The sequence below is a fragment of the Cavia porcellus genome, unplaced genomic scaffold, assembly GCF_034190915.1.
Source record: "Cavia porcellus strain 051 isolate PalLab524CR breed Dunkin Hartley unplaced genomic scaffold, mCavPor4.1 scaffold_28, whole genome shotgun sequence".
Taxonomy (NCBI): Eukaryota; Metazoa; Chordata; class Mammalia; order Rodentia; family Caviidae; genus Cavia; species Cavia porcellus.
Window position 1 is genome coordinate 13,366,531 of NW_026947511.1, and position 19,038 is coordinate 13,385,568.

A 19,038-nucleotide genomic window follows, 5' to 3' on the forward strand; every position below is an offset into this window, starting at 1 on the left:
GGTAGAAATTTTGAAGACATAGAGGACAGCAGAAACTTCATGAACAAAATTCAAACTGCATAGGAAATACTTTTCAGAATCAACAACTGAGATATCACCTTATTAAAAAGTTTTTGCGTGTCAAAAGAAATCTCTAACAGAGTAAAAAGAAAACCCATGAATTAGGAAAAAAATCTTTGTCAACTGTACCTCAGACAAAGGACTTCTATCTAAAAAATATAAAGAATTTTAAAAAATCTGGTTCCCAAAATTCAAAGACACAATGGAAATGTGGGCATCTGAGATGAATACACAGTTCTCAGATGAAGAAATATAAATGGCAAATAAAAAATGAAAAAACTCAACATTATTGGTCATTAGAGAAATGCAAATTAAAACAACACTGAGATTCCATCTCACTCTAGAAAGAATAGCCAGGATCAAGATACCACCAATAACAAATGCTGGAGAGGCTGCGGGGTAAAAGGAACTCTTCTGTACCGTGGAAGTGTAGAATGTTGCAACCACTGTGGAAATCAGTGTGGATTTGGAGGTCCCATTTCACCCAGATGTTCCATTTCTGAATGTATTCCCAGAACTGAAAACATCATATCACAGTGATATATGTACACCCGCGTTTATAGCAACAAAATTTGTAATAGCTAAATCTTGGAAACAACCCAAATGCCCATCAACTGAGGAATGGATAAAAAATGTAGTATTTTTTGCAATGCAATAGTACTCAGCTATAAAAAAAGACCACAATGATCCTTATGCAGGTAAGTGGAAGCAATTTGAGATCATGCTCATAAGGGAAGTAAATGAAACTCATACATGTAAATACTGTATTGTCTCCCTATTATAAGAAACTGAAAGAGTAAAAAAGATACAAAATCTTCAATAAATGTTATGAAAGGGTAAGAAACTGTTCAAAGAGGAAAAATAACTCAGGGAAAGGAAAAAAGAAGGAAGAGAAAAGAAATGAAATATAAATATAAATTTGTATATATTCACTTAAGATTACTAAGATGACTGTGCAACTAATTCTGCTAGCTCTTGCAACAAAACAGTTAACATACATAGGATTAGATCAATTTTGCATGACTGTATCTAGTAATTTGAGTAAGACTTGAAAGTAAATATATAAAAAAACAAAATTTGTTATATTCCTACCACCTTGTTTTAAAAGCGTACATTGTTACTGTTTTGGGCTCTTAGTTATAGTTATTTATTTGTTGTTTTATTTTTTCCTCTAATAGAGAAAGGATATATGTACATGTACAGGCTTATATATGCCTAGAACTTCTAAAGGACTTAAAGAATTGATTTTATTGTGTTTGATAGTATGAACAACTACGTGAAGAAAACCAGACACCATGGTAGCCTTGATGATTTCCTATCATTTTGTTTCAAAGTCAGCAATGCTCTTATTCTTGGTTTTGATTGGTTTTAATCTGGTTTCAATTATTTGATTTCAACATGTATGAAGGTAAAGACAGCTATTTAGAAGAAAACAAGATACCGTATGGTAACAGCTATTGATTTCCTAGTGTCTGGTACTGAAAGCCCTTAAGGCTCTCATTCTTGTGTTTTGATTACTTTGATACTATTTGATTTGTATTAACATTGTGTGTGAAGGTATGGACAATTATTTCGAAGAAAACAAAAGACATTATGGTAACCACTATTTTTCTGTTGTCTTGTTCTGAAGTTTTGTGTTATTTACATTGTTTTGCTCTGTTCTGCTTTATTTTGTTTTATTCTCTTTAAAATAAAATCATGAGAATTTTTGAAAATTTCCATTTTTTTCCTCTATGAACTTAATTTTTAAGATTCCTCTTATTTTTCCTCTCAGGGAATTTAGTGTTTCATTATAGAAATTTTAAACTTTACTTGATCTGTGCTACATTTCAGAATCTCAAAATACAGTTATAATGTTTTCTTAAAAAATTTTGTCATCAACTCTCTATGTTCCTTGTCCCCACTCTTACCATGTGCTCATGATCATTCTCATTTTGCTTGGAAAGAAATTCCCTGTTATGCAGCAGTATTATGTTTCCTTATTGATTCACGTGCCTGTTCTGGGAAGAAAGCAAAAAGATTTAGGAGCTGTTTGATATAGTGGATTTAGCTTAGACTCTTGAGTCAGAGTCCTCCGTTTTGCTGGATCTTCTTTTGTGCTAATTTTTAAATCTATCTCTGCTAGAGTTAAGTATGTAGAGAGTAATTTGTCTCTTCCAATGGTCGTATAGTATGTACTGCTGTTAGTGTAACTTTTATTCAGTGATCTCCTTCATACTTCATCTTTTCTGACCATAAATTTCTAGGTCCTGTGCAATAATTTGTTTAGGGATCTGAGATCACTTCTGAAGACATGCTGCCACAGTCACCATGGTCATAACAAAGATGGTGGTGCCTCAAATTGTCTTGTTTCTAGTACTGCAAGCCTAGGAATGAAGAATATACTGTAGCCATAGACAGAGGTTCCTAGAGCAAAGAAATCACAGGAGATGGATGCGATTTTAAGCTGAAATCTAAAGGTGAAGAACATAAGGACAACACATGGATCTTTCATCCTTTGTTCCTTGCCATGCAAGAATGTATGCCAGCTGCCTCTGCTGGAAGCTATTAGTCCAGGAAGTTTGACTGTCCCTAGAAATTCCCTGTGGACCCACATGACTTGTCTGTGACTAGCAGTTTTTTTCCCATCCTTTGTTATGTTCTTAATTTCAATTAACCTATATTTTAAAATGCATTTTGCTTTCTTTGGGATATATTAGTATATGGTAATATTGTATGTCTTAATGCACCCATGTTTTCCTTGTTCTCCAACTGGCTTGATTTTCAACATTTTAACACTGTCTGTCAAACATCCCTCATTTTTAAAAATTCTTGAACTAATATTTTCAATTTTGATTTATCTATTTTTATGTTCCTTTAGCTGACTTTCCTATTACTTTTTGAATGACACTATATATTGGTTGTAAGTCATTTGCTTATTTAGGAAATATTTATCACGTAGTATTTATAGACTTTTACCTCATATGCTTTGGGAATAAGTTAAGCTGTATCTTAGACATTTGCCACCAGTCTACCCCTTTCTCTGTTCCTCACCAAATAAGTTACTACTCAGTATACACATTTTATATTTCCTATGTAAATGTTAATTTTTATCCTAAGGACTTCCTGGTCATTATTTCTTATTCTGTATTATGAATCCCAAATTCACTTTATTTTTCCATGCTCTGTGCCTTGATATATGAAGATCTGAGCCTATAGGTATCTGCATTATTATCAATTTTCTCCCAAATTTATTATTTATGTGTACTACAAGATACTTTTGAATGTTTCTCAGACTTTTCTCCCTAGTTTCTTCTGGCAGTATTTCTGTTTCTCAGTTGATTCGAAGTAGATAGTGGTCTGTTAGTTATGGCATACTGGATATGTGTTTTAGAAATACAATACATCTAGGTATTGATCATTCATTGGCAATGTCAGTCACTGTCAGTATATTTACTATCCCTAGATGAATATCAGGTTTCTTAGAACCGCAAAATTGTTCCTCCTTATTAATCTAAACATTCATTCATTCATTCATTAAACAAATGTTCTTCAAGTGACTCTTGACTGTACCTTCTGTAAGAAACATGAGATTTATTCCTTGTAGATAGGGGTTTTCGACAGTGATTCTGTAATGCAGCTACTCTTTAGTTCCTTCCCTGATGTCTGTACATTTACAGGATTGCTATGGGAAAACTCAATTTTTCTTTCTCTTATTACTTTATATCACATGCTTTTACTTAGTATCCTCTTGAAATGATTTGGTATCTTGCCTGAATAATCAGAGCATGGTTTCCTGACTTCCTGTCAGAATTATCATCACCTCCTTTCGGCTCAGGAACTCATCCTCTGATAAACCAAAATGTCAAGAGGCCTTCTCATCAAGCACTGTGGCCACATAGCTGGTGTTTGCTTCAGAAGGAAGACAAATGTGACACATTGCCTTAAATGGGTTGGAAACAGGCCCCTTCGTTCTATATTTTTTTTTCCTTGGTTAGTGTCGAATCTCAAATGGGATTAGCAAGCTTGTAACTCCCTTGATAGTTCTTCCATAGAAGACTCTCTAAGTGAACATTTCTCACCTGTTTGGTTGAGGCTTTGATCCTCTGGTGTCATAAGACTTTGTTTTATATATAAGCCACTCCCTTCTCCCACTATGCTGAACTGTTTCCCTCCACAAGACAATGCACAGTTGGTTGGCAACTGCCAGCAAATGACACCAATTGCCACCAAACTTCTAGCCTCTCAGAGCAGCCACCAGACTGAAAGAAAATTGCTCACCTTTCCATCCCCCTAGCTCCTGCTGCATGGACCATCTACACTGGTTCATTACTAGGTTCATTATGTTAAAAAATGTCATCCCATAGTGTCAAAGGATTGTAAGCGATAGTGAATGACCGCAGGTAATCTCAGCATCCTAGAGAGACAGTTTGAGGAAAATAGACAAATATCTTATACCTTTCCACATCATCATTGATCTTTTAAAATTTTACTCCTTTAAACTTTTCTAAAAATACACAACTACTTTGTACTCGGTAAAAACTGAATAATAACTACTTGAGGCTTTGTTTGAATGAACTAGTAATACTGTTTAGAGATTTTATCTCTATTAGAAAAGTATACTACACTCCAACACATATTTTAAAATTCAAATGCAAAAGAACCACTTGCATAATACTGATAACTACTAAAAGTACCTCAGTTTAGTCAATAATATTGACAATAAAAAATATGGTTTTATTTACAGTTCTAACAATCTTTCTTGTTTATAGTTTTTACTAGCATTGATATTGATACTAATATTGATGACATTTTTTCAAGTTCACCTGCCTGACTATCATAGGTTGTATCAAAATTAATATAAAACAAATTCACTTCTGTTATTTTCTTGAGAATTATTTTAGTTTAAGAGAATAATCATTTACTTCTACAGAGTTAAAAAAAAAACCTAAATTATTTTACATGATCAGTGTAAGGGAACTGTAACAATTAGTTTTACATATTCACCAAACCAATTAGGTGTTTTAGTAAAAAAGTTATGTAGTTAAGTCTGGAAATAGTTGATCAGTGAATAATATGGGGGAAAATGGTGCTGATGTTTATATGGTCAAACATCAGCATGTAACTTTTTACTTCCCCAAAAGTCAACCACTGTGTGCTATTCTAGTAATAGAATCTTTACTGGTGAACAAATATTTGGTATTTATATGCATTAAATACAACACAGTATAAAAGGGAATTCTGAGAGGTCATTTTTTACTGTGGTAAAAACTTTCCTGGAGAGAAGAACTGCTCACTCAGATTTGATTAACATCACATAGTGTTTTTCAATGATACTCCCAACGCTTGAGCCACTGCAGTTGCAAGCTAGAGGGATGTAAAATTATTAAACAAGGACACCATGTACCACAGTTAATCTCACGTAGCTACCTTTGGATGCTGCATAACTTAACAGCATGCATATATGGTGCCATGTACTGTCTGCATTTGTGTACCTACATTTTGATATTTTAACTTTTTATAAGATTTTTTAAGGGCCGGGATTTAGCTCAGCTGTGTAAGTGCCTGCTTGACAAACATGAGGTCCTGAGTTCAATCCCTGGTACCAAAAATAAATAAATAAATAATGAGAAATTTTTTTACATATCTCATGGAAGCATATGATAAAATAGTCAGTATAAGCTTTTCTGTGAATTTTTGTCAATTGTAACAAATGTTCAAAAACAAAATAGATCCATGTGTAAGTGAACATGCACAGTTCAAATGTATGCTGTTCAAGTGAAAACTGCACATATATAGTTCATCTTAGAGATACACCTAGTTTAATATACCTTATCAATCTCAGAACTAAATTACATATGTATATGGTGGTTTTCATGAATTAAATTCTTTATTAAGCTCATATTTTAAATCTTTCCTAAGGATAAAAATTTACGTAACCATCTTCCTTATTCTAAAAAGTTCCCAGTAAAAGAAACAAGTAAAAATTATTAGGTATAAATAAATATTTGGAAATTAACACCTACTGCATCTTTACAAACATATTTGTCTTCTTTGTTATAATTTAATTTTCTATCAAGTATACATTTAATCCAATAAATACTGAGTTGTCACTAGCAAAATAATATGAGCTTCAGATCAAATCATTTCTATATTAATTCACCAAATGATTTTTAGAACCTAAAATAATTCAGAACAAATATAATCAGAAAGATGGAAAATATTGCCTCAGGGGTCAGGAACTGGTTGTTTGTCTAAGCTTTACTAATCTAATGATCTTCAGTCAGAAACTCAAGTTCCTCAAGCATCAGTTTCTTCATTCGTGCTAGTAAGACCATAATGCACACTCAAGTTTTCTTCTACGATAAAGCTTACCGCAGCACTGCACAGGGTGATAGGAGGAGTGAAGGTGCTACTTACTTCTTGGCCAGGAACCAAAGAGAGAGAAAGAGGAGGGCTCAGGATCCCTACAACGCCGCTAAGCACATATTCTCCATGACCTAACTTCCTCCCAGTTGGCTTAGCCCCCTAAGGATTTCATCACCTTCCAACAGTGCTTCTGGTTAGAGACCAAGCCTTGGAACATAAGGCCTGGACGAGACGTTAAAGGTTCCTACTACAGGAGTAAGGAATGTCACATTCTTTTATTTCTCTAAATGAAATTTAAATTATCCCACTACCTCCTCCCACTAAATAGGTAAGAATTAAGTGAATTAGTGATTGTTGTTGCTGGGATCAATTAAGTGACATAAACAATTTAAGGGAGAAAAGCATTTTAGCTCACACTTTCTGTGGCAACAAGGTGTGGGTGTGTGTATCAGAGCCATAAATAAGATTATTTCTAGGATTTAATGGTGTACATTAGAGAATGCAAATTTAACTTAGCAAGTTGATGTCATAATAACTTCTTAAGCTTTTTATTTATCTTGTAGCTTAGAGGCCCTGGATTCTTTGACTGCCTCACTTCTTAGGCAAATTGTCTATTTTTTTTTCTGTTCTCTTTCCCTTAAACAATATTTCTTTTCATCCTTTTCCTAGATGATTTTCTTTATGGAAAAACCCAGAAGAAGAAAAAGTTGAATGCTGACTTGTGGGTGAGACGCCTCATTACACCCTGTCCCACTCTACATGAATAAATGACCTGGAGCCTAAGAAAAGTTGATTTTATCTAAGGCTAAACTCCATACTTCAGGGTAGGTACTCTACTTTTATTTATGCCTTTTAATTGCACATTCATTTGTTTTGTTATGTTGTAGAATCCCTGTGAACACACAAAACTGTGATTTTGGTTGTTACCTAAAATGTATACCAAAAAGTTCATTGTGTTGAAGGCTTAGCTATAAGCTTTGTGCTTTAGGGAAAAATGCTTGGTTAGGAAGTTTCTAACTTCATCAGTGGAGTAATTCATGACTGAGAGCACAATTTGATGTCGTGACTAACTGGTATTTGAAACAGGAGGTGGACCGTAGTTGAGCAGAGTGGGTCATGGCCTCATGACTTGGGAACCATGCCTGATTACGGTGCAACCTTTCTAATTCCTCTCAGTGGCCAACAAGCGAGCAGCTTTCTTCCACCACACCCTTCTGGACCACACTCAGTCTGCCTCAACTCAGACCCGCAGAGAAGAAACTATTTGATCATGGTCTGAAGCTTCAGAAACTGTGGGCCGAAATAAAGCAATCATTCTTTAAGTTATTTGCATTAGAGATTTTGTCCCAGTGATGGAATCTGATGAAAACATTATATCAAACCTCTGACCAATTAAAATCACAAGAAACAAAGCCTTGCAGCTTGTGTTCATAGACAAGACTAGGTTCTTTTTAAAAAATGTAAGGATCACATTTTGAATATTAAATATAATTTTATGCATAAGGTTCCAGTAATATCTCCCAAAGAACTCATGGTTCCCCCATTTCTCTCATATCTTTGATAGATGGTGCAGGGACATATCAGCTTGGGTTTGGGAGAACATCATTCCTCTTTGCAGAAAGCTGGGTCAGTTGCTAGATATTTCTCCTGGATTTCAGGTCTGGACATTAAACTTCTTATATTCACAATTATTATTTAAACTTAATGTTCTACTAATTTGTACTTCCTACAAAATTAATATTTATGGATTACATGTATTTTAGAAGGCATAGATAGGTGACAGGAACACATAGATTCATTCATTTAAAAATAAAATATATAAATATAAGTAATATAATTTATAAATCAATTTAATATAAAAGAACACTGTGTTATGTTAACTTCTAAAATGATCCCTAGGTATTTCTGAAAATAGTATGATATTAGTAGCTTCATATGCAAGAAATTAAGACAAGTGGTACTTCCGACATGAACATGATTTTATATCCCATCATAATTAGTTAAATTGCATTAAAATAAGTAGTACCAAGTGACAATAAAGTCAAAATCAAATATAGATGGTAAAGGAAACATACGTAGGTTCCAAGAAATAGTTACTAGTAGATTTTCTTTGACTTTTAAAGTTCAGTTAAAATTATTTGCAACTGGTGGAAATATATGCAATAAGAATAGAATGTTAAACTATGTGAAGAGTAAATTTAGACTTACATTTTATAGCCTACATTAAAATCAAATCAAAATGTTCAAATATCTATGTATTAAAATAGAAACACTAAACCCGATGGAAGATAAAATAGGTAAAACTCCTGAAAATATAGGCATATACCTTTGGAAAAGAACCAATTGCGCAAGGAATAACACTAAGTATAAACAAATGGGATTCTATCTAATTTTAATTAAAAAACTTTTGCACAGCAAAGGAAACAAACAACTGAGTGAAGAAATCATCTATACAATGGGATAAAATTTTTACCAGCTATTCCTCAGAAAACTAATATATAAAATATATAAAGAACTCAAAATTAGATTCCCCCAAATAAAAGACCCCCCAAATGGGTAACTGAAGTGAACAGACACTTCTTGAAAGAAGTACAATTGTCAAAAAAAAGTTCAGTATCTTCAGTCATGAGATAAATGTAAATCAAAGGAATACTGATTCCATAACCAGAAAGAATGGCAAACATCAAGAAATCAAAAACAACAAATGCTGGTAAATTTCTGGAGGAAAAGGATCACTTTTACACTGTTGATGGAAGTGTAAACAAGTACAAGCACTGTAGAAATCAATATACAGATTCCTCAAAAAAATAGAAATTCCATTTGACCTAGTTATACTTCTTCTGGGTGTCTTTCAGACAGGATTAAAGTTATTATATTATAGCGATTCAAGCTCTTATGTTTATACCTACAGGATTCATAATAGCTAAATTCAGAAGGAGCCCTATATCCATCAACAGATACATGGATACAGAAAATTTAATATATAAACTATTAAGTATATGGTAATATATATAGCATATGTATGTATATTAAGTTATAAAGGACGGGGCTGGAGATTTAGCTCAGCGGCATAAGCGCCTGCCCTGCAAGCAGGCAGTCGTGAGTTCGATCCCTGGTACCGATAAAAAGGAAAAAGACAAAAAAAAAAAAAAGTTATAAAGAACATATCTGAGTCATTTGTAGAAAAATATATGCAACTTAGGACCCTAATGCTAAATAAGATAATTTATTCACAAAAAGTTCACAGTTTCTTTTATACAGAAGTCTTAAAATGGAAATACATTGAGGAGTAAAATAAAAGAGAAATGGCAGGAAATAAATGAAAACTTTGTGGCTGTGGGAAGAAGACCTGGGGGTGCGGGAGCCAGGGGAAGAGGAAACAAAAATGACTCAGCGATATGTATATATCTTCCCCACATAAATGAAATTATTGTGTATCAAAAACATATACCAATAGCTAAAATGTTAAAGATTTAATGGTTCTGCTGAAAAAACAAAATCAGAACTTGCTCAAAATATGTAGTGCTGCACTACAGACATGGATGTTGATTACAGAGTAAAGTGGTACAGTTTAGGAAAAGAGGAAAGTTTTACAAAGAAGGCAGAAATAAGAGGGAGAAGATAATAACAAAGAATAAAACATATTAAGAATATAAGAGATCAATTCAGGGGCGGATTTGCAAGAGTTATAAATGCCTCTTGGTGGCCAGCATTCCATACACACTACTCATAGGCACATTCATTTTCAACATTTAAACAGTTCCAGAGTCATTTTTAAAAGATATTTTCTCTACACATGAATGAGTTTAAAGTTACGGCATTATGAAAATATCCCTTGGTATATTCATGTGTTTATCATTTACTTTAGGGATTGTCTTTTTTTTTTTTTTGTCTTTGTGGGTTGTATTTAGGTGGTCTTGACTGAGCATTCCACGTCTGTGAGAAATTGTAACTTACTGAGAACGATTTTTACAAGAATTACATTGATTCAAATCTTACTGCTTCTGATTTTCTCTTAAGCAGTTCAGGGAATGAATAACTGAGATTATTTCTACTATGTTATATGATATAAAATAATTAGAATTAAAAATGAAATGTAGTTCAGTGGGGTGATGCAGGTCTATACTGCTAACAGTGAGGAGGCTGAGACAGGAGGATTGCTACAAGTTCCAAACCACCCTGGGCTACACGCTGAGTTAAAACTCACCTGACCTACATAGTGAGACCTGACTCAAAATAAGTAAATAAGTAATCAAATAAGTACGTGGGAATCTAAATTATAAAATTTTATCTTTTACTACCTTAAAAAAGTGCAGGTCATTCATTGTGTATGATGCTTTCAATGTGGTACAACCAACATTTTTTTGCCACTAGGCTTGGGGTGTTTTTTCTTGACAGGAAAAATTATATCTGATCTTCCTAGAGAATCCCATCGGGAGGCATGCAGTGCCCTCTTCGTGTCTTAAGTGATGCTAATATCGACTTATACATGGCCCAGTGGCTGCCATGTTTTCTCACCAAAAAAGTCGACATTTATTTTCTTTGAAAAAGATAAGCATTTTGTAGAGGGAGATACTTTCAAGTTGTAGCAATATCCAGTGACTATTTTCTATCATTAGCATCCATGGATGATGACTGTTAGAATTAAACACAATCATAATGTGTGTAAAATGCTAATTTTCTAGTACTGGAACTTTTATGAATTGAACTGAGTTGAATTCGTCCAAAAGACAGAGTTTTTCTTCTCCTCCTCTTTATTTTTATAATTGTTTATATGAAATGGGCTCCTAAGTTTTTGTTTATTTGATCTGCTACTATCTTTATTCATATCTGTGTTCAAATAGTTTCAAATACATCTTGGTATAAGGTATTACAGCGTTATTTTGTATTTTCCATATTCTAGTTATTTTTCTGAAGTATCCAAAAATCAAGACATTGGTAAAAGGTGTGTTCATTTCTCTTGAGTAGCCCTTATTTTTAAACTTTCAGAAGATAGAGCAGCTAAATGAGTGTACGTAAACACATATATAAATGCACATTAATACAAATATTTACTTTTATCTACACAAAAACATCTTGAATTTACAAGGACCCAGTGCATTCCAGTGCAGGCCTTCAGAGCCATTTCTTGCTGTTCCTCATTTCATATTTGCAAACTCCCTTTTTTTTCCTAGTAGTAAGGAAACTGGCCCTTCCAAATTTAGTTGAATTTCCTTCAGAATTTGGATGCCAAGTATAAAAAGCGTATTTTGTTCTTGATAATATGAACAACAGTAAGTAAATATGTACAACAATATCACCAAAGTTAAACTTAAAACTTGTCCATTGACATGAATGAAAAAAAAATGAAGTGTAATAAAAAATATGGCTAAAATCTGAATTACAAAATATTACAGTAAAAGACATGCTGTTATTAATTCTCCTCAAAATACAAACCCATTTGCTTTTAGAAAGACAGTCATCCCACCTTTCCAGCCATTTTCTGAAGCAGTTAAGCAAGCTCTTTTCCGTGTCTTCAATTTTGCTTCTGTGGCTGCCTTGATGTCCCCAGTCAGCTCAAAACATTTACCTTTCACGGTCATTTTGACCTTGACAAGGAGCCAGAAGTTACAGAATGTCAAGTATGGTGAATAAGTTAGATGTGGACACACCATAATGTTTTTACAAGCCTTACTTTCCATTGGATGGTGTTTGGTAGTTGCATTCACCATAGTTTTCATCACACCTTGTAAACATACTGAGAAAAGAGGACTTCCTGAACTGTTTTAGAAAGTGGCCAGAACGATGAGATAAGCGTGCTTAAAGTGAGAGGAGTATTTAGAGGAGAATCAATTGCAATGTATCTTTTAGCAATAAACATTTAACAGTTTAAATATGATCACATATTTTAATCATATATTTTATTTGCTCATTACAGATCTTAATAGAAAAGGATAACAACTCTAACAAGGCTAAAATAATATAGAGATTCCCTTTGTCCAAATATTCTTGGCTCCTGTAAGTGGGGAATGCCTACATATTTGTTTAAAAATATTTAAATTCCCTTTGGGCTTTGTCTTATGATAAAAATGGTATTGTCTGATCTTTATGATCCTCTATAGGATTCTTGGATTTTTCTCCTTGCAAACCCAAAGGGCATGTCTATGTGACTCCTGCCTGTTCTCTGTATGAATAACAGATTTGAAATAAGACATTCTTTGTTAGAGGACAAGGTCATTTCACAATAGAGTTATTGACGTTAAGCTGGTAATATTTATGAGCTTTTTTAATGAATAGAAACTTTCAATGATCTTTCAGAATGGAATTTGACAAGGGGATACTGAAATTATTTTTGAAATTTGCCAGTTCTGAGGCTTCTCCTCCCTGAAAACACTCCTTTCATTTACATCTTCCTTTAAGACCCAGCCATAGTTGAACTCTGGCATCAAAATTCCACGCTGCAGGACTTCAAGCTCCAATATGTGAGAGCTTCCCTCTGTTTTGACTCTGACTCATTAGAGTCCATAACTTGCCACTTCAAATTTTTATGTGTTTGGAGATGGTATTATTTGTTTTGGGGCCTCAAATGCTCTCAACTAACTGCACCTTTCTTACCTTTGTTTTTGCTACAGTCCCAGTTTGGGAAGGCTGCCTGGCATGGGGAATGCTTTGTGTGCTGCCTTGATCTTTATTCCTCCCTAGTTCCGAAATCGCTGAAAACAGGATAAAGTAATTATTAATACAACCAAATTATGTTACTATGCCTTGAAGAAATGAGTCCATTCCTTATTTCACTTTGGGTGGATGTCCATATTATAGAAATATATTTCTATGTAAAATATACCTGTTTCAATCTGTCCACTGTCATTTCACACATCATTTTTGAGATCAAAGTTTTTCTTAGATTATTTCATTTTCCTGAAAAATGCATTGATTTGATATTAAATTTCTGGAATCAATATTCCCACAGGTATCAATTCATCATATACAAGACAGTTCTTTGTTTCAAGTTTTATCTTATGCACTTTGGTTAATGCAAATTTATAATTTCATAGTTACTGTGAGCAGTTAAAAACCATTTTGATTTGCAGTTTTAATTCATTAGTGTCAAAAGCAATCATAGCCTATAATCTCTTTCCAGGAATTGGTTAAACACCTATTTTTTCTTCTTATTATTGCATTATACCAATAATGAAGTTTCAAGATTGTTCCAAAAATTAAGATTGAACTAAGACTGAATAGATTAGTACTGTTCAGTTGGCCTCATAACCGCTGTGTAGCTCAATGATTACTGGAGAGCTAGAGGGAAAGCAAGAGACAGAGCTGGCGCCAAGCATGGAATGTGATGTCATCGTGAGGCCTGAGCAGCCCCCAGACAGCGCGATCTTCCTTCCCTGGTCCTCAAATATTTCTGCCTCAGGATTTTTGCACTTTGTGCTCTTCCTCCTGTTTGTTAAACTTGATCCAAATGAGCTTATGCAGTCCACCTTCAGGCAAATTCTTTAAAATTTTGATATCTTACCACCATCTAAGAAATATTTTTATTGCTTGTGTCCTTTTCTTTCTCACTAGAATATCATCTCTGCACTGTGAAAGCTCATCTTTGTTCCTTTTCAGTGCACAGCAAAGCCTAGTCCATAACAATTGCTCACTAAATATTTGTTAAGTAGATGCTTCTTGAACTTCCAAGTTTGTGAAAAACTAAACTTGATTTAAAAAACACCAGCACAGCAACTATGTTGATTTAGAAAATTTTTCTTCTGTATTTTAGATTATCAGTGGTGGTCAAGAGAGGTAATATTTTTCTTTATTTTAAAAACAAAGAGGAAATTATACAACTATGCAAATACTAAACATTTTTGTGCCATCATCAATATGAGAAGAGGTGAAAGGGTAAAATGGATTTTTGAAAGAAAGATTCTGTTGGACATAACTTTGATTAATAAAAAATGGAAAAACAACATCTATACTGGTTTCTTTTGAAATCGCATCTTGAAAATATTTGTTCATTGTAAAACATGTTAAAAGGGTTTTTAATGAATGTGTACATATGAGAACTTTCATTTTATCTGTTCAATTGTGAAAATACACAGTGTGTTCCTTGTATAGTACGTAAGTACTACAGAGACACAATGTTTGGGTTGCTCCTAAACTTCAAATTATTTAAGATCTTCTTAGAATAATAAAAATATATAATGACAAAATATGATAAATGCAAGAAATACATCATATAGCTGATTAGTGCCTCAAGTTACTCGGATGTAATGTGATGCGTAATACAGATAAGGTCAGTAGTTAAAAAATGGTATGGAAGGAGAAACTCTAAGAGTTTAGAGGAAGAAAAGATTAGGGAATAATAGTATAGAACGGTTAGGAGAAACTCCAAAATATGTAACATGGGAACTTACAAACAATACCCTTCTAAAACAAATTCAAGTTTGCATTTTTTGATTATGATAAAGGGTACAGGAAATTATTGTATGTCCATTGGCAACTGGAAACATGGAAGTAGAAAACAGATAAGAGATTAGAATTCAAGATGTAGCTACCCAATCCTGCCTCCATTCCAGTGGGAGACACTACCCTGTGGGTGACTGTGGGAGAAAGGAGATGGAGAGCTGCATGGTTAGACACTGCTGGAAGCATTCAGAGTCAATCGTACAAGGAGAAAAAAAGTCAATTCAGTATAGTCACATGTAGCAACGGGAGACAGCTAAATGTCACTGATAGGTTAAGGAAAATAAATATGAGGAAATCATTACTGAGTTTTATAAGAAAGGCATCTTGTAAACGTTATAAGCTGTTTCAGTAGAGAAGCGGTGTTAGGTGATGGCTTTTAAAAAGTTAAGGAAGCACATAAATGGAAAGGAGATCTTTTGGGTCTTGGAGAAGTTGAACAAAGGCCACAGTCTCTTTCTAAAGTCCTGCCTTTTATCTGAACCAAGGAAGTGAAAGAATTGTACAATGAAAACTACGATAGTCTGAAAAGGGAGATTGAAGAGGAAATTGGAAAATGGAAAGACATCACCTGTTCCTGGAAAGTCAGACCAAAATAGTCAAAATGGCTATATTTTCAAAATTGTTGCACAGATTTAAAGCAATCCCAATGATAACACTAACAATGTTTTTCACAGAACTGGGGTAAGAAGTTCCAAAATGGAATAAGAAGAGACCTAGAATAGCAAAAGCAATTCTGGGAAAATGAGGGTGAGGAAGGGGACATCATAATCCCAAATTTCAAGCATTACTACACTGCTACAGTGATAAAAACAATTTAGTACTGGGGGAAAAAAAGCAAAACCAAAATGAAACACCCCAACCCCTCCCCAAAGCAAACAGACTCATGGATCTATGAACAGAATTGAAGACACAGAAGCGAGTGTAGGCACACTGAGCTATGTCCCTGACTGACGCACCATGTTCCTTCGCTGGGGGAAGGATGGGTGCTTTGCCAGCTGGTGCTGGGAAACCTGCTTTCCACATGCCCAAGGCTGACCCGAAACCTCTCACAGCGAAGCAACTTAAAATCTAAACGTTAGAAACATTGGAACAGAAACACTAAATCTGCTGGAAGACAAAATAGGAGAAATGCTTGAAGACATAAGTACAGGCAAAGAGTTTATGAACAAAGCCTTGTTTGCACAAGAAATAATCACCAAATGGGATCACACCAAATTAAAAATCTTCTGCACAGCAAAGGAAACAGAGTGAAGAGAACCTACAGACCCAGAAAATATTATTGCCAGTTACTCCTCAGTAAGTGGGTTAACATCTAAATTACATAACTCAAAAATTAGACCCCCCAATTTAAATAATGGGCGTCTGAAATGAATAAATATTTCTCAGAGCAAGAAATACAAAGGACCAATAATACATGAAAAACTGTTCAACATCACTGACCATTTGAGAAATGTAACATAACACTGAGATTCCATCTTCAGAAACAATGGTTACTGTCAGATCACCTTTCCATTGCTGGTGGAACTATAAACTGATACAACCACTTTGGAAATCAGTATGGAGATTTCTCAAAAAATGAAAAACAGAAATTCCTTTTGATCCAGCTATTCCCTTCCTAGTTATCTTCTTCAAATATTTAAATATGTCATATCACAATGATGTATTCATACCCATATTTATAGCAGTGAAATTCATAAGAGTTAAAATTTGGAAACAGCCTATATGCTCATCATAAATGAACTGATCACAAACTGTGGTATCTTACACAATGAAGTGCTACTCGGCATAGAAGGATACATTTGAGTCATTTGTAGAAAATGGATGTACTTTGAGACCATGATATTAAATTCACACATGCTTAAATAGCTCATGCATTCCTATATATAAAAAGATATATATATATAGATATATAGATATGACAGATAGTAAGGAAAGGTGGGGTATTGTAAATCAGCATGGAAAATGTATCTAAAATTGTACCTTGACTTAATTATAAATGTTTTATATATTTTATATGCTCTTTTGTCTGTTAGTATGGTTTTCAATGTGTATAAATGATAATAAACTTTATAAGATTTTATAAGATGAATAAATGAATATGATGCCTGAATATTGAAACAGGGTAAAGGAAAAGAGAGAAAAGAATTGAAAAGTCGTATGTACATTTACCCTATAGTGACTAAAATCATTATGTACTGCAAACATATACTAATGCAAGAATAAAAATAAACAAAAATAAAATAAAATAAAGTACTTTCATTTTCATTTCTGGTTGAGGCTTTGACTTTTGAGATAGAGGATGACTTTATGATGTGAACTTTGCTTTTAGATTTAGCTTCTTCTGTAGCAAATCTAATCAGAACTATTCTAAGACTAGTTCAGAGACGAGAGGAAATGTTTCATTTGCAAATCTTAGGTTACCATCTTGAGTAGAATATACAAATTAATAATGCTGACTTTTAAGATTAAGTTTATAAAGAAATAAACTAGTGCTACAAAATTCAAATAATTTCAACTGTGACTTAATTATTGGGATGTGTACATTTGTTATTGAGAATTTCCTGAATAAACTATGATACTCTGATCCTCTTATGTTATCTTCAAAATCATTTATCTTATATTTTATTAGATGGCACTAAAATCTATGAATTTCACGACAATATATGAAAAAGTCAGAGATCAGAGGTATCAAGCTATATTCTCTATTTCTCAATAGACACTAATGTATATATAATATTTATAGACAGTAATGTATATATACTAAAAAAGTATATAGAAGTGAGGCAGAAAGAATGCCTGGATTTCTGGACTCTGTTTCACACAGACAGTGGACAGTGTTCTTCCACAGAAATATGACACAAGATAAATATGTAATTTAAAATTTTTAGTAAGTCACATAAAGAAATTAAAATAAACATCTATATTTAATCCAACATATTCAAAATATTACATCTAAAATACAGAGCTCAGTAGTTACATGTAGATACTAGGTATGTATCAGCTAGTATTACTCTAGATAGTCCAGCTGGGAGACTCAGTTTAGAAAGATCAGTGTCATAACTTCTTCTGGTCCCAAGTAGAGGTCTTATTTATAGACACCAATGTATACATAGTAAAAAAGTATATCAAGGTATGTTAGAAATTCTTTTGTCAGATAGCTAATGATTTAGAACTACCCAATAGATGATTCATACTACCCGATATAGCCACTATCTACATGGGATATACAAATTTAAATCACAATAGAATAAAATCTAAATTTATTTCTGTCATTACATTGGCCATAGCTTGGGATCTTCAAAGCTCCAAATGGCTAATGACTGTCTGCTGGGCAGTGTTGCCTTTAACAATTAAGCAGTATGGAGATAACTTCTTCCTCTAATTGGCAGTCTCCATTCCCCATTTGCCCTAATCTCCACTTCGTTTCTAGAAGCGTCTTATAGACCATGTGAAATATATTCTTCTGTGTACTTTGGAAATACATCTATATTACCCTGTGGTTATTTTAGTTTTACTTTTATGAGTTTTAAAGGTTTTTTGTTCATTCAATATTTCCTGGAGAATTTTCACATTCATGTATGTATGTCTGTCTACACCAGTGATTTTAATGGTTTCACAGCGTTATAGTTATTACACATTTTAAGATACCTCTGTGTTTTCGTTTTTTTTTTTTTTTTGTCTTTTTTCTTTTTTATTGGTACCAGGGATCGAACTCATGACTGCCTGCTTGCAAGGCAGATGCTTATGCCGCTGAGCTAAATCCCCAGCCTTCCTCTTTGTGTTTTCAATATTCAAACTTCCAACATTACTAATAAACCATGATCATTGCGTTGCACCTGTAATTTTTAAATCTTTACTGCATGAAGATGCCATTAATTTTCAAATTGTATATTTTAAGAATAAATTGCTCCCTTTAAATGATCACTAACACTAACATATTCCTGTAGTGATTTAGAATAGAACATTTCTAAAATTCTTTAATAGAATTAATATGTTATAGGAATGCCTTCCCAGGATAAGGGAAAGTGAATATCTCAACTATAATTTTGCTGCTTTGATGCCTGGTCAGTTCAGAATTCATGTTAAATATGACAATTATATTTAAAACTTTAGCAATTTAGTCACATTTTAATGTTTAAAAAATCAGTTTATTATATATTTATTCACTTCAAAAGATAAAAACTTTCAAAC